General features: G+C 39.0%; 1 protein-coding gene across 3 annotated transcripts in view; it reads right to left on the bottom strand.

Moving 5' to 3' along the window:
* The window catches only part of zyx (zyxin), a gene marked incomplete at its 3' end in the record, with an annotated part of 35,338 nt that extends 23,267 nt beyond the window's left edge, over positions 1–12,071 (bottom strand). The window contains exon 1 of one of the 3 annotated variants that reach the window (XM_079837482.1): positions 11,826–12,071. Of the gene's footprint in view, positions 1–10,560; positions 10,840–11,825 lie in introns of those variants that run through there. The other 2 variants (XM_079837484.1, XM_079837483.1) reach the window with 2 other exon arrangements.
* Between the last annotated feature and the right edge of the window lie 9,691 nt (positions 12,072–21,762).

Genomic DNA, 21,762 nt, shown 5'->3' with positions numbered 1-21,762 from the left:
CTTACGGGTGTCCAACGACATGAGGGTGAGTAATTAATGACAGAATTTTCATTTTTGGGTGAACTAACCCTTTAAATCACAGCCTTTGCTATTTGATAAATCACAATTTAAGCCATATCCCAATTTTGGATTTATTTCAATTAAAAATACATGAGCCACATTCAAATCCATTGTAAAATTGTTGATATACATCAAATGAATGCTACATTACTGAGGCACATTTCTTAGCCTCCATAAATAACTCTTCACACTTCATGGTGTGCCAAAAAAACAAACACCCTTATAGCAAGTTCCTCTTCACCTTGTTTGGGCCACGTCCAACTCAATTTCTTTGTCACACACTAAATACTGCAAAGCAGTCTGGTCCCAATGACAGACAGTCATACAAATCTACATCAGAGAATGATTTTTATCAAGAGGAGTAATTATGAATCGTTTAGCAGTTGAGTCCCACACATAACCATAACCACAACTACAACCACAAACTCCAGCATTCTGGCATGAGCAGAAGAGCTCCAGTTCACACGAATATTCCCTAAACGTCTGACAAGAGTTAACGATCCCTTCTGCCCTACCTTCGCTCATTTAAGATGCTAAGAGTTAAAGATGCTTTGATGTGGTCCACCAAACCATCTCAAAATCTGAGAAGCTCTTAATGGAGTCTGCATAACCATAAGTGGAAGCACAATTTAAGGCCAAAAAACGCTAAGTATTTTTAGTCTCCAGTTCTGAGTGTGCCATGAAAGGCAGTGACATGTAAAGTGCAAATTCTTCACCTTTCTCCCCTGGTTCAGATGTAGAGTTTAATAATGCAGAGGTGCATGCTCTGATGAAATATTCACAAAGGACAGAAAACAAGCCATAAATCCTGAGGTCCAAAAGATGATTTATTCTCCTCATGGCCTCCATTTCCAGATCAATATAAGCTTGCGGGTACATACAATGAATGAGCTGTTCCAGTAACCGATCCAAAGCAGAGCTCACGTGACATTGATGCTCAAAACCAAGCCTGTAGTGCTCCAGTCAGAAATTGAAGCTTTCGCGCCTCGATCGCCCCCCGGTGGCCGGTCCCAGTATAGCTCCTAAACCCCGCCTCTCCATGTATTTGAATGGGCGCGAGACACACTAAACAATTTAATTACACTTCAAATAATTGTTTCCTAAAGATGTTTTCTGTCATTTTAGGCAGTTTTTATTACAATAATTTCATTTCAAGTGTTCGTTTTTTAAAGAAGTTTAGTTTTAGTGAGTTATTTGATGCTATAAAAACGGGGGGTGTGACGTCATGAGATTGACGGCTTCTCTGAGTGAACTTGTCACTGAGGCACTAACGGACTTTTTTCTGGATTTTTGGGAGGAGATTGGAGCTTTAGCTTTAATTTCTACACTTCCATAACTGTTTATTTCACACCAACATAATTAATTGTTCTGCATCTGCGAGAGTGTGGGCGGGCTTTTGATAATCGCGCCTCTACTTCCTGTTCTCTACTGCGCAACTCCGGTCCCGAGATCGCTACTGCGCAGACTCGGTCCCAAGATGTCAGCGCCGTGAGCGGGCCAATGAAAGCTTCAACTTTGGTCAGCGGAAGTCAATGAAGTCGCGTCGTCCATATTTTTTTACGGTCTATACTCAAAACAAACAGCAATGACTTATTTTTGAGAGTGTCCTCTGCCACCGAATGGAAAAGATTATTACATCCTTAATTCTGTGTTCCCCTTTCAAGCGAACCAAAAACAAGAGAGACCATACAACCATCCAGCCTTCTTTGACAATAAATGCGTGTTATGAATCCCTTTATTCCTGGTTTCCTTTAGTTCAAATTAGGGCTGTTCGAGATAAACTATATAAATAACATACATATAACATATTTTTAAAGACTTCTCAAAAGACTAGGCCTATATAGTTAAAATTATTAGGGGGGTTTTTTCACTAAATGGACAAAGAATATTTATTTAATTATAAAACATTATTATTTATTTAAAATATAATATAATTAATTTTGTATTTAATAAATCTACATTCTAGGGATGCAACAATACAGTTAGTCCATGGTTCAATACATACCTCGGTTTTTAACCACGGTTTTCGGTTCAGTTTTTTGCTATTCTATTCTTAGGCGACAGGAACCGCAAGAGGTTAAGGAGAAAAAAGACTTTTTTAATTGCAATACGCTTTCTTTATTTTACTTAAAAGAATTGAAAAACCTTACTTAAACTTAAAAAAACCCTTGTACACATTCCTAGTGTATTGTATTGTATAATATATATTATATATATATATATATATATATTTACACTGGCAGCTAAGAGCTGCACAGCAGCATTTAAGTATGAAATTGAATGAATAAATGTAAAAATAAAACACTACATATACTTCACTATAAAATATACATTGATTCTTATTAAAGCTACTGTATTAATGTTTTTCAGTCAAGAGCAGTGAGTGATTTTCTCTTTGTCTTTTGTTGTTGTATTAACATTAAATGGATAGTTCACTCAAAAATGAGAAATGAATACAGGTTTGGAACAATATTAGAGTGAGTAAATAATGACATAATTTTAGAGGTGAACTGTCCCTTTAAGGACCGCGTGTTCACTAGGCTATGCTGCTTTCAATTTAAGACCTACGTGCATCTGATATACAGACACACGCAATTTTACTTTCACTTTAGACATAACCGACTGTGTTTATATTAACCTTGTGTGTATTTGACAGTATTAGCGCAGTAAGACGACTTAGTCCAGTAATCACGTGTTTGACATGCGTTTAGTGCGCGCGCTCGGAGAAGCTCATGTTAAAACAGTGCATATGCACGTGAATGAGCCGGCAAGGCTTTAAAACGCACGCAAACTATGAGATGAGATGAGATGAGATTCAAGTTTATTGTCATTACACATGTACAAGTACAATGCAACGAACAATGCAACGAACTTTGCAACGTACTATGCAAAGAACTTTATGAACTTTCGTGATTGTGAATAACTAGTGTTCCGTGAGTATAACTCTACCACTAACGTGTGATGTGACTATGTCACGTTGTTCAGTATATTGGGATGGAGGCAAATGATAGAATTTGTAGAAAAATACCTAATTAAATGCAAAACCGAAAAACCGCAATTCACAAGCGCGTATTGAACCGCGAAGGCCGTACCGAACGGTTCAATATTATATTGAGAATTGTGGCATCCCTACTACATTCCATATAAATAAACACTTAACATACAATATATTTATACAGTATTTTTAGTATATTTATACAGTATTTTTAGTAAAATATAATATATCAAATATAATATATTCTAATTATAGAAAATGTATTAATTAAATATATAAAAAATATGACTTGTGAAAATGCTTGAGTAATTTGTGCATTTTGACACTATTAAATTACAGTAAATAAAGAATTATTAAATAAGTACTATATATTGTAACATATTAAATTAAATAACAAATTTAAAATAGTACACTGATTTAAAAACATTATTAATTGTATGTTTATATTTATCAGGGACAATACACATTAACATCATATTAATTGTGATTTTGCCACTGAAGTTTAAATCAGAGACTATACTATTTTTTTCCAGCATATGAATGATAAAAACATCGACAGCCTATCAGAAACCACACAACTCGTGCTTAAGCATTTAAAGCGGCAGATGACATAAAAGCAGCACACGCTTATAACAAACAAAATGGTAACACTTTACAGTATTTTACAGTGTCCTTGATACATATGTTGCATGTACTTACTATAGTAAAGTAAATTATGCATAATTGCATGCAACTAACCCTCAAAAAAACCCTAATCCTACTCCAACCCTATAGTAAGTACATGTTGTTAATTAATATTACTCAGTACTTCAATATATACTTACACTGTAACACGGACACCTTAAAATAAAGTATAACCAACAAAACTTTATTGTGCATTGGTGTGGACGCTGATAATTATCTTTATAATTATCGTTCTTGGTGTGAACTATCATTACCATTATAGTTCTTCCGTGCCTTTAAGACACAGAAACGTAATGGTCAAATTAAATGCACATTATAAAACCATCCCAATATTCATCAAGTTGCCTAATTTTTATCATGCCAGCAAAACCACTGCAAATATATTTAATAAACCGCCAATCCCTAGTTCAAACTAGGACGTTTTCTGCTTTGTAGAGATCACCAGCTGCCAGTTTGGCTGGTGTGTTTGGTCTTTATGGGTACTGTAATGCTCTGGATACACTGCTAGACACTCTGATAATGTGAAGAAAGACAATACATTAGTGAGAGGAGATCCAAAACAACAGTCTAACTATAACACAACGCAGTACAAAAAAACGTATAAACTCCATCCAGGGAAAAAACTCTATGACCTGCATTACCCGCTATGGAGTTCCAGCAAAGGATTAGATCTGATCGAACTAGGACCTTCTCACAGTGTGTGCGCGCCATGGAAAGAGAAACAGCTGCAATATAAAGATTCCATTGGCCTTACGCATGTGTCTGCATTTCATCACTTGATCAGAATGACTGTGATATAGGGAGTCTGGCTCTTTTTTTGTGGAAAGGAGAAACAGCTGATCTGGCTCCATGAGACATCCTTGATGGATACTGCGGCCTGTAAACGTTACCCAGAGGGAGACAATGGGAACTATTTGAGGATCACTGCATGACGAGATATGCAAATGCCTCAACATTTTGTTTGCCACAGACATTAAGAAATAACAGGACGTGTTGAAATTACAGTGAGCAATGTTCTACTGGGACTGCACATGGGCAAATAGCTCTTTATAAGAAGTCAATCACATCAACCGTAGACCAAAGCAAATGTGTCATAGTACCTAGTATTTTTCTGCATTGCTGCTTTCTGACATCCTCTACAGATTTTATCTCAAGTCCAACAAGCCACAGAGTAGGTGCAACTAACACAGAATGTAGATAAGAGTTCACAACTATATTAAGACTGGTTGTGTGCTTGAAAAGCACACCGATCTTGATAACTTGTAGTTTTGGGAAGCGAAACAGCTCTTGACAAACAGTGAGCTGTCAACTTACCACACAGTATGACACGACAAAGAGAGTGCGTTTCAAAAGATAATGTCACCCATGACATCACATCACTAACCGAATCACAATGCTTGTCTACAGTGACTAATATGAGAGTGATTTCCTTCCTCAAATCCAGTTTAAACATGCACAAAGACACTCAGTTGGAATTTGGTACAGACAACTCCCGAAGCAGCGGGATTCTATTGTTTTGGGTGACTGTGGTGAAAAGCATATGGCACGCCCACAATCCGTCTGGGTTATGCTGGGCTCGCATACAGCTCAGATTGATCGCATAATTACATCATGGGGGATGCGTATCATGTGGGTCATTACATCACAAAATCTGTCAATTGCATTCTGCATAAAAACATATTCTTGAAGGGTTAGTTCACCTAAAAATGTTAATTCTGTCATCATTCACTCACCCTGATGTCGTCCCAAACCCATAAGACGTTTGTTCATTTTCGGAACACAAATGAGGATCTTTTTGATGAATATCAGACATAAACAGAAGATCAACCGAACCTGCTTGATGCACAAGAACAAACCCCTTCTTGCGGACCAATGAGGTTTTAGCACCAAAACACACTTGTAGCCAATCAGCAGTAAGGGGCATATACACTCATGATGGGGAAAGTGCCTGCGTTGCATACATAGACTGTGGGAGGTTGCTGCTTGGTTGCATAGCGTTTTTGTGAATTTGGAGGCGGAGCTATCAAGATAGGGGTGTGATCCTTTTGGGTAGGTGCGTGTTCGTTTTGAATATGTGCACTATATTCAGAGTCAGCTTTTCTCAGAAATCGCTAACTGCACCAAGTTGTTCATGCAAATTCACCGTGCTGAACGTCAGAAAACTGCTTGGTTTGAAAGTGACTTCTGTGTGAGCAGTGCTTCATACACTTCCAGGGGCCCCGCTATGGTTTCTTGGGCCCCCTGGACTGTTTATTGCCTGAGGCTCCTGTTGAACTCACGATCCCAGGTGGGGGCCCTTCAGGGTCTCTAGAATCGTCTTAATCATTACACCATCCCTATACGTCGCTACACTATTGATATTTTGGCACACAAAATATTGCTGCAATATCACCATGTGACCACACCTTTACAGCTGTTTAGCAAATTTTTCAAGTGTAAAATCCAGTCATTTCATTCAGAATCCACACGATCAGGAATTTCATGTGAGGGCTAAAAATCCTAACGTATTCCCCACGAAGGCTGCTTGTTTTGAAACTGATATAAATAATATAGTTCACTATCCTAACAGAAGGGTGGTTGTTAAAGGTGAACTATGTAAGATTTTTGCAGTAAAATATCCAAAAACCACTACGCCAGTGTTATATATTTTGTTCAGTTGAGTACTTAGAATATCCCAAATGTTTCCAACTATTTGTAAATTGTGAGAAATTGCTATTTTAACCAAGGAAACGGGACGTGTGAGCTATGCGTTTGAGGGAGTCACCTGTCAATTGCGTCATATCTGCATTACCCTCGGTTTCCGGTTTTATTTAGCAGAAACGCTGTACTCTCACTGCAGTGTGAACAAGTGTCATAGCAGCCACTGAGCGAACGTGATAACTTCCTTTTCAACACACTCAGATATATCTAATACGATAAACAGAGTTGCATTACCTCATACTCATGACTGGAAAAGAGGAAGTGGCCCCCCGACCGTGTCATAATAACAGTCCCGCCGGCGACTATACCATAATAACAGTCCCGCTCTTCAATCGCTCCTGCGGCCTTGCTCAGCTCCACAACACTCGGTCCTGCTCTGCTTCATACTACAGTAATGTTAATAATCGCATCCATGAACATGATTTCTGCCCGAGTCCTATCATGACTCTTTTCCACCGGCTGTGAGATGAAGACCACATGTCCCAAGATTCTGCGCTCAAACGTGGCATCATCAAACTACCCCTTTGTTTTGAACAGGAGACCTCTAGTGGACGGAAAAGTTACATAGTGTAGCTTTAAAGGCAGGGTAGGCAATTTCAGAGAGGCTAGCAATGGCAAGCTTTGAAAGATCCCACCCTCCCTTCAGTACGCTCTCCAAAGCCATGCCTCCTCTAATGGCGATAATTACCTAATGTCTCATAGTACATAACATTACAATAATAATGAACACAAACAACTTAGATAACTTTTACTTGTAGCCTACCACCTGACTGCTGCAGATAGTTTTGCCATTGATAGTGTTGACACAGAAACACAAAAGTTAGAGTCTTTTGAACAGCTCCGAGTAGAAACGTCACAGGTTGCCATCTCGTAATTACAGTTATGACATGGTGTCATAACTGTATGAGAACTGCAAAAGGTGGCTGCTGTTTGTTTACGGCGCCCAGTGACTGTCTGTCTACAACTCTGCACGCCCTCAATGAACAGGCTGGTGACGTGTGATGTCTGAGTGAGCAGGATGCACGGTAGGCTGGCTCCGCCCTCCTATGTACTTCCGCTCAATTTTCATTTTCCTTCAGTACTCTGTCTGGGATTGCGGTATATTCTCTGGTTTTCTCCGGTCAAATTTTAACCGGTCCAATCAGCGAACAGAGGGAGTGGCTGAGAACGATGATGTTGATGTAGTGCGCTAGTTTGAGATGACATGCGTCACGACCAAACGTTAGCAATTGGTTATGGCAGATCCAGAGTGGCTCCGGGAAGATCCAATAGTTTTAAACTTCAACAGAGTACCCGCCTTCAAGGAAGTTAACGCTTGTCAATGGAGAGTGGCCAGACTCTCTGTACAAATGAAATGTACAAGTCTGGTAGGACCAGGCTAGGTGCACGGAGGTACTATGGAAATACATATGTTGACAGGCAGGTAGGACAACCTATCATTGTATTCGGACAGAATGCAATGATTGGATGAAAAAATGTTTAGTCCTGAGACTTCCACAGAAGAAGATTTTTTAAATATTTAGACCACTTCTATTATTGATTGCTATCAGGATGTGAAGAGAGTTTCAACCTGTATAACAAAAAGTGTTTATTAAAAAAAATTGTCTAGCCTACCTTTAAAGGTGGGGTAGGTAAGTCTGATCTAAAACACTTTTGTCCAAATTTGTTTAAACTGTCTTTATATGTCAATACATAATTAAAATTTAAGTATTCTGAAAAAGAGAGTATAAAAATCGAGTGACTCTAGACTTTTTAATCTGCAATAAACACCGCTCATTATTTTCGTTCGGGCCGAATCAAGTGATTGGCTTGGGCGACTGTCACTCTCTCTCGCTACCATGGCTACCGCCGCTTTTGCTACAGGATCTGCCCACATGCGCGCGCTCCAGTGTTGCCAAGTCGGGCTACTTCAAAAACTGTTGCCGCGGGCTGTTTTTCATGTCCGCGGGTTGAAGCGACCCCAATTATGTGATATTTTGCCCCGGGATTTGCGAATTTTAGCAGGCAGCCCTACCAAAAAGACACATATTTTACCCCCCAAATGCGATTTTTACCGGAGAAACACGATCGGGCTTGTTTTGGGCTAGTTTTGAGTAGCAATTGGGCGGATTTTGTTGTGAAAACCTGGCAACCCTGGCGCACCCGTTTGATCTGAGGAGTTCACGAGGCTGTATTTCTGCTGGACAGGTAATCTTTCATTTTGATAAGACATTTTTTTGGTTTATGTTTTCATGAAGCATGTCTCACTATCACACGTAGCTGCCTAATATAGCTAACATAACATTACTTAGCATAAAGTTACAATGTTATACACTTAGCCATTAGTAGAGATTATAAATACTCAATATGCCTAGCTCAAGTTGATCGCTGTCGTGTTGAATTTTGCAAAATGTAACTTTAGATAACAAAATGCATGTGTAAAAGCTAGTACACCGCATCCAGGAACTTTTTTTAGAACTTAGTTAGCTTTAGCTACTACCCTCTGTCTAAACTCTTCTACCATGTTCACCGGGAACTTTACCTGCACGTTTATTTCGGCCCTTGGTTTGTTTTTATATACTCTACCAATGTTTACATCTTGTATCTGTGTGTGTCGTAGACACTGTGTTGTGTGTGTATTTTAAACTTTACCAATATCGTTATTCTAGCTTGAGAGTGAGTACTAAAATACATCTTATTTGTTTATATTCATAATGATAAAGTTTGATTTTTTTTATTACATGTGACTCTGACATGATGTCACTACATGCAGTCCGCTTCTTCTTCTCCGCTCGTCTCAGGTAAATAATGCGTCTTCCTCCAGCTGAGCTGATCGTGGTCGGCGTGGCGCGTTCATGTGTTTTGGGGGCGTGGCTTTGGAAAGAGCCCAGAAGGGAGAAGGTGGAGTGAATGGAAATAATGAGCTGTCTTTAAAACAGTCGTGAGAGGTCTACAGGCACTCAATTTTCATACTTTCTTTTTCAGAGTACTTACATTTTAATGATGTATTGATATATAAAGAAAGTTTAAACAAGTTTGGAAAAAAAGTTTTTTTAACCAAATCCTACCTACCCTACCTTTAACTGCTGCTCATCCTATCAGAACATCCGTTTTATAATGAAATTTATGCTGCCTTCACGTGCTATCGGAAATGTTCTACTTCCCACTTCTAAAGTCGTGATTATGAGTTCATCGCATTCAAATTTTGACTTGACTTCCATGTCCAAATTTTATTTAAGATAATAGCACGTGAAAGCAGCATAACACCAACAAGGCTGCCTGCACTCCTCATTACAAACTATTGCATTGAATACTATTATTTTATGTTGAACTATAACGGTAGAGACATAGCTTTAACAACATGATCAGAGCATTTTGGAACATCTGGAGGAGGTATCATGCTCTTATGATTATATCTATCATTCCAGTCCGACGGCCGCATTCAGCACATATTCTTATTGAAGTAGAAAAACCTAAATCACTCTGGCGTCGCCTAAAGGCCAGTAAACCTTATTGTGATCTTTAGGACCCCACCCAGGGATATCCTGCGTTCATTCATTAGGAAAGTCTCGCCTAAATACTGAATTGACATAACATGTAATTGCGGTCTATTTTTTCAGACGCGGAAAAGTTTGTGTAGCTATTCCTGATGGTCGCTTATCAGACGCAAGAGCAGTACGAGCTAAAACAAGTTGCTTTAACCTTATATGGTCTGAAAACCCAGACAGTAACAAAAGACATAAAGCTCCCACAAAATATAATACAAGTTATGAATACAGTCCCACTTGACAAACTCCAGCCCTGAATCTTTAAGTGGATGCATATAGTTAGATTTAGTTAACATTGTATACATGCGCCACACCCCTCACTTTACATCCATGGTTAATAGGTTATATCATAAAACATTCTTCACTGAGGACGTAATCGTTTACAAAGCGACTATCAGAGATTTTCATATTCAAAACGACTGGAGTGAATGACTAGTCATTCATACAACACATTTATGCTATTTTAAGCTATACATCACAATGCATGGTTTGTGGTTTAAATGCAAATACAGATACCAGTTTACTGTGAGACAAACTTCTGTCATTACAGTTACACGTTATAGAAACCATTTAAAAAAAAATAAAGGCACTTACTGTTCGTTTTCCTCTGGAACGGTTATGCCAAAAACAGTACAGGTAACGTTACGTAGGCAGACAACGCGTCTAATTTAAATCCCTAAACAGTTCTTGATGATAAATCTCGCCCTTTATGAGTATCCTTTCTTAATGTATATAACGTTATGGTGCTGTGTTGGCGTTAGGCACCATTCTGCTAGTACTGACAAGCTCTCGTGGGGATGATCATCAGCGAATCTGATCTGCCAGCATGAACTTTTTCCAAATGTACCGACTCTAGTCACACTTCCGGTTCACACTTCCGCATTCTCCTGACCGCTGGAGGCGGGACAAAATCTGCGGCCAATGATGACTGCACTGAGAGATCTGAATCTGTGCAGATCTTAAGATATGTATATGTAGGCTATATGTATTTATTCATTTAGTTATTTTTTAGTGTTTTATAGTTTATATTAAAATATTTCAAATACCGTGACATATGAATTTTAGCAGAAATAATATCTTAAGAAAATCTTATCAAGTAGCCATAAGGGTCATAAAATAACATGCCCAACAGCAGCACATTTTACAAGCAAAACGTTTCACAACATGTTTGTTGGGTTTTGTTATAAAATATATATAATTATACTATAAAAATTATTAGAAAATTGGATTTCAATCCTTAAAGCAGCTGAACACAAAAACTGCCGTACAACTCTCCAAATAACTTCCATAATTTGTACAACCCCTTAAGTTTTTATACTACAATTTGCTTTTATATATTTCAGTATTTATTATTAATTGTGTGTGTGTGTGTGTGTGTGTGTGTGTGTGTGTGTGTGTGTGTGTGTGTGTGTGTGTGTGTGTGTGTGTGTGTGTGTGTGTGTGTGTGTGTGTGTGTGTGTGTGTTTGTGTGTTAGCTACACAGAGAAAAAGGGTGTCAAAATTTTACCTTTAGGGGTACAACAGCTTGTCGGGGCAGTACCCTTAAAAGTACATATTTGTACCTTTTTACCACAAAAAGGTTCATAGTAGTAACTAAAGGTACACATTTGTACTCTAGGATACTAATATGCACCTTTTATGAATACAAAAGTTACAAAGATGCCCTTTTAAGGATACTGCCCCAGTGACAAGCTCTTGTACCCCTAAAGGTACAATTTTGACACCCTTTTTCTCTGTGTGTATATGAAGAGGTTTAAAAAAACTGTTCATTGGTTTACCTCACCATGTAACCCATTGGACAGTTATTAAATAAAATAGTCAAACAAGCTACGGCAGTCTTATTTTTAGCTTTGACTTACCTATTTGCCTGGCTCCTTCTCCTTTTCTTCTTGTTCCTCTCTCCGTAAGGCTGAAAAACTGTGTGTTTTCAATGATAACTTTTTCAACAGTGTCTACTCCTGTTTCTTACAGCTGTTGAACCCTCCCCCTACATGTCTCTGAAAGGAATGACACCATCCCTCCGTCTAAACAAGTTCTTTCTCGTTTGTCTTTCGCACAGGTCATGGGTATTACAATCCAAACACCTCTCTCTGTCTCTCTTCCCTAGTCTCGCCCCCCTTTGCATTCTTTAAACATTCTTCAATCTATGACATCAACCCTGCCTGCCTTTCCTTGTAAGGGCAGAGTGGGTGAGTAACTGAGAGAGAAATAAAGAGAGAGGGAGGGAAACAGAGAGAGAGAGATAAAGGAGGTTGGGGGTTTATTAGATACAGACACATGGAATGGTTGGCAGGACACAGAAGAGACGAGAACATGCAGTGCTCAGTCAGACGATCAAACTGACACAAAACCTTGAGCCTTGCTCAAAAACAACACTTACAAATTCAAGTTAGTTTTAACAGTCATCAACTACTATTGCTGCACTATTTTCCACTGCCGGTTCCAGTTTAATTCAAAGCAAAGTTCACCTAAAAAAGACATTTAATCATTTTTTATTTAAGCTAATGTCATTCAAGACTATCTTTCTTCCAAACAACACAAAAGGAGAAATTTATCACAATGCGTAAGCTGCTCTCTTCCATTCAATGAAATCAAATGGATTGTCAAGCTCCAAAAGGGAAAGCACTATAAAGAATCATAATAGTAGCCCGTACAATATGTGCACTAGATTCAGCGTCGTCTGAAGCCATATTATAGCTATAACTGACAGCCATGGCCCCATTGTAAAATAGAAGTGCTTAATTGTATTCAGTGAGCTTTCTTGACTGCTTCTTAACACACTGAAGTAGGCCTATACTTTAAAAAAAAGTACTTTGTAATAATGTTTTAATGTCAAATTACAATTTTAAACAATTTTAATAATCTGATAATGCACAAATAATGCTTATGTATATTTTTACGATGTGTTGTCTAATATACTAAAGTTTGATTATAATTTTAACTGGAGATATATTTAAATAAATGTTTCAATAAAAATAACATTAAAGTAGGGGTGGGTTGTTTTCACCATTATGTTTAGTTTAGTTCATGGACTTTCAGTTTGTTTTCATTTGTCACATGTTTCGTTGTTCAGATTCCCGCCACTCGTCTCCTTGGTCACGTCATTATTAGTTCATATGTGTCAGCTGTGTTTAGTCAATTACCTTGTTTGTATTCACTACTTAAGGTGTTCCTTCTCCTGGGGAGTATTCCAGAAAGCAGGTTATGTGACATACCAGGGTATGTTTTAAAGTAAGTATAAGCGGATAACATCAACTTTCGGTTTCAAAAATGGAGGTAACTTTCAGGATAAGTTGCCATAGCAACTCCAGAGCAGGTTATGTTCCCGGGTTAGTTTGCTTATTCAGATGTGTGTAATATAATTAATATAGTTAAATTAATATAACTAAATGTGTTATAATATACAATAGTATATATTAAATCTAAAGCACTATTATAACAAGGTAATGTTTAAATTTTAATTAAAATCAAATATATTAATTATTTATTTTATCGTTATCTCACACATGGATCTGCATTCAATTAATTAGCACCAAACAAATAATACAGGTGCTGGTCATATAATTAGAATATCATCAAAAAGTTGATTTATTTCACTAATTCCATTCAAAAAGTTAAAAACTTGTATATTATATTAATTCATTACACACAGACTGATATATTTCAAATGTTTATTTCTTTTAATTTTGATGATTATAACTGACAACTAAGGAAAATCCCAAATTCAGTATCTCATAAAATTAGAATATTGTGAAAAGGTTCAATTTTGAAGACACCTGGTGCCACACTATAATCAGCTAATTAACTCAAAACACCTGCAAAGGCCTTTAAATGGTCTCTCAGTCTAGTTCTGTAGGCTACACAATCATGGGGAAGACTGCTGACTTGACAGTTGTCCAAAAGACGACCATTGTCACCTTGCACAAGGAGGGCAAGACACAAAAGGTCATTGCAAAAGAGGCTGGCTGTTCACAGAGCTCTGTGTCCAAGCACATTAACAGAGAGGTGAAGGGAAGGGAAATATGTGGTAGAAAAAAGTGTACAAGCAATAGGGATTACCACACCCTGGAGAGGATTGTGAAACAAAACCCATTCAAAAAGGTGGAGGAGATTCACAAAGAGTGGACTGCAGCTGGAGTCAGTGCTTCAAGAACCGAGCAGTGCCACAGACTGATCGACAGCATGCCACGCCGCATTTCTGCAGTAATTCAGGCAAAAGGAGCCCCAACTAAGTATTGAGTGCTAAATGCTCATACTTTTCATGTTCATACTTTCCAGTTGGCCAAGATTTCTAAATATCCTGTCTTTGTATTGGTCTTAAGTAATATTCTAATTTTCTGAGATCCTGAATTTGGGATTTTCCTTAGTTGTCAGTTATAATCATCAAAATTAAAAGAAATAAACATTTGAAATATATCAGTCTGTATGTAATGAATGAATATCATATACTGTACAAGTTTCACTTTTTGAATGGAATTAGTGAAATAAATGATATTCTAATTATATGACCAGCACCTGTATAATCCTTATTCTCTGTGAATAAAGATTACTTATTAAACAAAGATATTGAAAAAATGATTGCACAACCACCAAATAGGTGGCGATGTGCACTAAGTAGGTTATGTAAACCACCATTAAACAAAAGAAGAGGCAGTAGAATGGCACGCTTTTTCTTAGAGTCTGTTTCCATGGTGAATCATTGCTCTGTTGAGGATGTCTTGTCTGTTCACGGTTAACATACTCTGAGTTGTCTGAACTTACTCTGGGACTTGTTTTGGAACCAGCAAATCAACCGAGAGTTCAAGGTATATGTGACGGTAAGTTTTCCTTGCTTTCTGGAATACCCTGCACTCCTTGTCCGGTATCCGTTGTTTTTAGATGTGTTTGCACTGCCTTTTGGATTTACTATTAAACTTTGTCATTTGGAACTATCTTCATCTACCTTTGTTTGTCAACAAACACCGGGCCGTGATATGACAAAATTCTTATTTCACAATTTTGGAAATTATTTCATGACAACGATATATGACAATACAGTTAGTTTGTGTGTTTAAAAAAAAAAAATCAAATTTGTTAATAAAAAACAACAGAGCCTTGACGAACGTTTTTTTCTTTTTTCTTTTTACTGAGGTACAACTGGTTTATTTGAAGTAAGAAACAAATTTGATGTCTGCACACTGATTTAACTGCTCCAATTTATTGCAACGTTTCGACCCCACAACTGGTTTATTTAACATGTAGAATGTTAGAATTAGTACAGAATTTCAGTAATCAAATGTATACATGGTCCTTTCTGTATGAATTAAATAAAAATGTATTCTTATTAAAGCTTAAAGCTATTCAGTCAAGAGTAGTAAGTTATTTGACTTTAATGACACAGAGCAACAGGCAGTTTAAGACCAACACACAGATCTATTATACTACACGCACGCCCAACTGTTTACTTTCACATAACCAGCTGTGTTTACATGAATATCCCGCATGATGGGCATTTTGACATGATTGCATGTGTATTCGACCATTCAAGTAGCCTAGAAATCTAGACGCAACCTAGCGGCAGCAAATGTAATTTGCAGCCAGGGACGTCTAGCAACTCTCCGTTGGCTTGCGAGCTTGAAAAACTCTAGTCAGGCCAATCATATCGTGTACAGAGTCGGTGGGCGGGCTTAACATAATGACGGTAGAGTTGCGGTAATGCATCTTAATCATTACACCATCCCTATACGTCACTACACTATTGACATTTTTGGCAAAAAACATTCCCTGATACTTCCATGCTAACAAAGAATGACACTGAAGTCATTCTTAAAAAAGAAAGAAGTGTTCAGAGTTTTGCCGACCGGATACGGCAAAAGTTTAATCTATCAACTAGTTTCTCTGGTGGGAAAAAGCATGGGACTCAGCCACAACCCGCTTGTGATTGTTGTCTTACCACTGATAGCGCTCTGGTTGGTTGTAGCGTTATCCTACTGCGTGCAGAGGGAATTTGAAAGACAACCGTTTATCCCGCCCCTCAGATTGAGCCCTGCCAATGGTGTGTTCCCAGACCCAACATCTTGACGTGGGTCTGGCTAGTCAGGCTACCATTTAAGTGCAAAAAGATGCAAAAGAGAACTGAATTCACGATTGCATGCTGAGAGACATGGATTTCTGTGCATTGAGTTCTTCTTCACTACTTATTGTGCTTAATAAAATGTTTTGACCTTGAGCATGTACCAAATTCGCAATCGCTTTCTGTGTGCGCACTTTTGCAGTGTGCCATTCAGCACGAGCATCACACCGAGTTCCTTTTCAGGATATATTGTGCTTATAACTCTGTTTAATAGCAAACACATCCATCTCTTTATATTCTCATTCATGCATTTCATCACTCTGAAGTGTCAATAGTGCTATATATTTACATACTGCAATATACACGACAGACATTTTATATTGTGGTAACGATATACTGTTTATCGTCATACCGCCCATCCCTACATTAAAGTATATTTTAGTTTACATAAATACATTTGGCAGTACACCATATTTCAAAGACAATAGAATTATAAAAAGGCCAGAGGGAGGTTGGGGGGCTCTGGAGGAGGGCACAGAGCAGGCAGAGGAAAGGGAACCAGGGACAAAAACTGAGGAGGATACCAGGGTGGCGAAGTTGGTGGGAGGAGTCAGGGTGGAGACAGGAGCAGGAGGATCCAAATGGTGACCCAGAGTCCAGCCAGAATGATGCCACACGGCGGAGTCGAGAGAGAGATTTCCTCGCTGGTGCCAAGACATGCCATCACAGTTGTTTGATGGACTCAGAAAACAGGAGACCCGGTTGCAGAGATGGCAAGTTAACAGGCTAGTGAAATGCTAACGCATGATAGTGGTTTAGATTAAAAGCTAGCGATGTCAGATTTAATGTGATAGGCAATATTAGACAATATATGGTGATGGTTAAGTTATATTTAGCAGCTCGAGTTCTTACTAGAACCAGGAAGTATGACCATATCAGCCCGGTTCTGTCAACACTGCACTGGCTCCCTATTAAACATTGCATACATTTTAAAATCTTGCTTATTACCTACAAAGCACTAAATGGTTTGGCTCCCCAGTACTTGAGCGAGCTCTTAACACATAATACTCCATCATGTTTATTGCGGTCTCAAAATTCTGGCCAGTTGATAATACCTAGAATATCAAAATCAACTGCAGGTGGTCGATCCTTTTCCTATTTAGCACCTAAACTTTGGAACAGTCTTCCTAACATTGTTCGGGAAGCAGACACACTCTGTCAGTATAAATCTAGACTAAAAAAACATCTCTTTACTATGGCATACACGAGACATTTTTTATTTATATTATTCAAATCAATTAAAGGATTGTTAGGCTGCATTATTAGTCAATTAGACTCCCCTTGAAATTGCCTCATCGACACGTCATCCTCAATAAACCCATCTCCGGCTTGATGACTCCGATCTTTCGAATATTCCTATTTAATAATTGTTTAATCAACATGTCATCCTCAATAAACCTGTCTCCGGCGTGTTGCCTCCGATCTTTCGAATATTCCGATCTAATATGACTTCTGACCTGTAAAGTTGCCAGAATAATAATCATACACTGTTTGTTAATTGGCCAGAGGAGAACTGGCACCTGACTGAGCCTGGTTTCTCCCAAGGTTTATTTTTCTCCATTATGCCACTTGATGGAGTTTTGGTTCCTTGCCACTGTCGCCTTTGGCTTGGCTTGCTCAGTTGGGGACACAAAATTTTCAACTAAATATCCAAATAAATGTAATTACTAAACTAAATTAACTATATCAACTAAATTACTGATCTGCCCACATTGTCACAATATGATAATTGAAATGAGCTGATGACATCACCGTTTTCTCCAGAGCGGCTGTACAGCCGAATCAAATTCAGTTGCATTATTTTCCTGTTTAACACTGTGAAGCTGCTTTGAAACCATCTGCATGGTAAAAAGCGCTATATAAATAAAGTTGAGTTGACTTGACTTGATGACGGATGGAGAAGGAGCCAGTGGAGAGTGAGCTCTGTCGGAGCCATAGCGACGACCACCCCAAGGTGGAAGCAAACAGGAGCAGGAGGATCCAGATGGTGACCCAGAGTCCAGCCAGGATGATGCCACATGGCGGAGTCGAGGGAGGGCAATTTCCTTAACAGCGCTACCAGGATGACAGATGGAGACAAAGCCATTGCGACAACCCCCCCTGAGGTGGATGCAGGCTACCGGAGGGCTGAGGTGGAGATGGAGGGAGGGCAGAGCCAGGCGGCGCTGTAGGGGTGGAGAGATGGAGCACCACGGACAGTAACATCCAACCGAGGTTGAGCCAGAGGGTTGAGGGAGCCTGGTGGAGCAAAAAGGCCAATGGTCCCAGATGGAGGTGAGGGAGGAGCCAAGGCGGAGGAGTCAGGACGACGGGCCGAGGTGGTGTGATGGGAACAGTGGCTGGAGAAGGAGCCAGGGAATCCCCTTGACCGCGCGGAGGGGCTGAAGGGAACCAGTGGAGGCGGGCTGAGGAACTGGCTGACTTTGGCTGATGAGGCAGGAGAGGAAGGGAGGAACCGGCATATTTTGGATGAGGAGGCGGGAGAAGGAGGTTGGGAGGGAAATCTAGGAACACACAAGACTAAGTGGGGGAACTGAAGATTTTATGCTGGGTGGGACCACGGTGACGGGAGAAATGGGGAAACTTCCTCATCCAAATTCTCAAACCATCCAGCCAAATGTAATAACCGCTCACCCTCGGCGGTGGAGTGTGAGCGGCGTTTTCCTCCATTCCCTTATACTTGACGAGCATTCCCACGGTGGTACACAGTGTTGCAGGCTCATACACCTGGTCAGACGTTCGTCAAGGCTCAGGCTCTGGGGCGATGTTTGCCCAGACTCGATTCCTCTGTCTGCGGTGGGCTCAGCCGTTGTGTCCGTGCAGTGGGATAGTGGCTGGCTGTTTTCTGGGTTGAGGGCTATAAAGGAAAGTCCTCCATGCTGGAGCATCCAGCCCAAATACTCCAGTAGTGTTTTTTTTTACTATTGATGCACATGGCTTTACGATCCTACATTGGCATCAAAACACAGCGAATCCAACGCATTCGTGCAGCTCGCCGTAATTTGTATAGATGGAGATTACAATCGAGCAGCTATTAGCTCAAATAGCTGCTATTTCAAAAATGGACGCAAAAAACACAAAGTTTGTGTTCGTCTTGTTGGTCACTGTAACCCCGCCCCCAGCCCCTGACGTAAGCGATTCTTACTTCTAGATTCGCAATGTTTTGGTGCTACTTAAGAACCACTTTTCCTGGTTCGGAGCTGGTGCTTTGGGTGTCGAAAGACAAAGAACCGATTTGAAACTAGGCTCTGGCTCCGAACCAGCACTCAAACTGCCTTGGTGGAAAAGGGGTAACAGAGAAATCAAAACCAAAACAGAACTATGTGGGACAAAGAAGCATTCTAAAGTTTAGCTAATTGCATTTTAATCTAAATTTAAACTATATTTTTTTTATTTAATTACAATTTAAAATTTAAATTTTAAGTATCTGAAAACAACACTGGAAAAAAATCAGTAGAAAAAATATCCGTTAAAAGCTAATTCCTTTAACCCTAAAAAAAAAACATGACTCAACGCAATGCACAATTCAAAATACGAGTAAAACATTTGTGGAAAATTGATACGAAAAATTCCTTCACATTAACATATCAAAGTCACTGTTGATGTTCTCTGTTAACCCTGATGAAAACAATGGTTGAATTAGTGAACCAGCATAGCCATACTGTTTAAAAAGAAAAAAAAGAGACAATCAGAAAATTATTTCTGCCGGAGCTTGTTAAGCTATAGTTAAAAGACTGGTAGGAACACCAGCACTAGTGGACCAGTCTTTTAACTATACTTTTAACCACCTCCAGAAGAAATGATTTTCTGCTGCATCCCCTCCTAAACACAACATATGCGGTTGACTACTGACCATTTGTTTAGTATAGGCTACTCAAGGTTCATTATAGAGAATACCACTCATGTAAAGATGTGGCTGTTCTTTGACCACTCTTCAGGAAGGCAATTCCACCCATCCTGCACATCTGTTTTAATCTATCTCTCTTGCTCTCTCTTTCAATCTCTTTCTCTCTAACACTCTTTATCCTCCTGAGGCCTATTAATGATTCAGGTGCATTATGTTTTTTTTTCCTTTTTTTCTCACAGTGGCCTGGAAAATATCTGCTGTTCATTCTGACTGCACAACTCTCCATCGCAGGCTTTCTTTAGCTTAGACGCTGAAGGAACTATCAGGGGAACATATGGCCGTCATTGAAAATCAGCGTTCCAAAACAACAACAGGATTTTGTTACTATGGAAAAAGCGGTCATTAAACACAGTGCTTGTTTTGATACTTCAACACAGACCCAAATCCCAGTCAACATCCGGTTTGGTTGCTTGGTTATGCAGGTATGACAGTAAAATAACAGTTTAAGCCATTTTAGAAAAGACTGAGTTAAAAAAAAAAAAAAGACAGCACACGTAATGTCTGTAGATTATGAGGTTGGGAGAGGTAAATGCGCTGGCTGCTCTCTGCAAGCCTTCAGATCCCTCAGTGTGAAGGTGAGTTCGCACAGAAGGAGACCCTCTGGCATCAAAGTGGAGCCTGGAGTTTAGCCAAGACTTAGCATGGAACAATCCCTCTCTCCCTCTCTTCTGTGAGTCACTGTGCACGTTCTGAACAGCAAAACTTTAGCATGCACATTCAGTGACATACTCAGTCTAATTTACTGGAAACAGAAGAGTCATATTACTCTTCGGCCTCATTGTGCTGCTTTTCTTCTAGGCAGAGTTTTTTTTGTGTTCTGTACAACATAGACTAAAATACAAATCCCATCACTCATAAAGTCGACAAAAACATGCTTCACAAATCCAAAATTTACAACAACCAACATTTGCACTTTAGTGTTGCATGTCATGGCAAGCATCACTGTTACTATTGTTCACAGTTAGGGGAATTCCAATCCCTTAATCATAAGTATTAAACTGAATAACCCAGCCCACACTTTTGCGTTATGAACATAAATGATACCTAAAATCCTGCAGCATTTTGAGGAGCAACATTTCTAACGTACACTGTAAAAACATTCTGTTAAATTAACACAAAAAAGAGGGAGCTGTAGCTGCCAGGACTATGTAAGTCATGTAATGTTATTTTCAAGTCTATGTCACGAATCCACTAGAGGCAAGTTGAAGAACCCAAGTGCAGTTTATCCATCCATCCATCCATCTTCTTCCGCTTTATCCAGGGCCGGGTAGCGGGGAAAAAAATCCACTTGACTTGACTTGACTTGACTTGACAAAGGAAAACAACATTCAATACTCGACAAAGACACATGGCAAACATAAACGTGAAAACGGAACATGAACCAACTGTGACAGTCTACTTGAACAACTAAAATCAGATGTTTACCTTAAAATACCGATAACCACTATAATAAATTAACACAGGTAGTAAAATGAAATGCTACAAATGTTCATCATATTTTGCCTGTCCATAAAACATAACCAATACTAGACCGTGCACAAGGTCATACACACAAAAACAAAACACCAGCAGGATAACATGACACTAAAATAATGCAATAAACAATATCTAAGTAACAGAAATTGGAACACAATGCTAATGTGCGATATTGATATCCAACATTAAAAGAGGAAACAAAATTATTTATATAAATTCTAATCATAGGCTGTGTGATGTCTGACATGAAAACCTTTTACTGTTTTCCACCATAAATGATATGGTAATTCATAGTTTTTAC

The sequence above is a fragment of the Gobio gobio genome, assembly GCF_949357685.1.
Source record: "Gobio gobio genome assembly, chromosome: 15".
Lineage (NCBI taxonomy): Eukaryota > Metazoa > Chordata > Actinopteri > Cypriniformes > Gobionidae > Gobio > Gobio gobio.
This window is presented reverse-complemented; position numbering and strand designations above follow the sequence as displayed.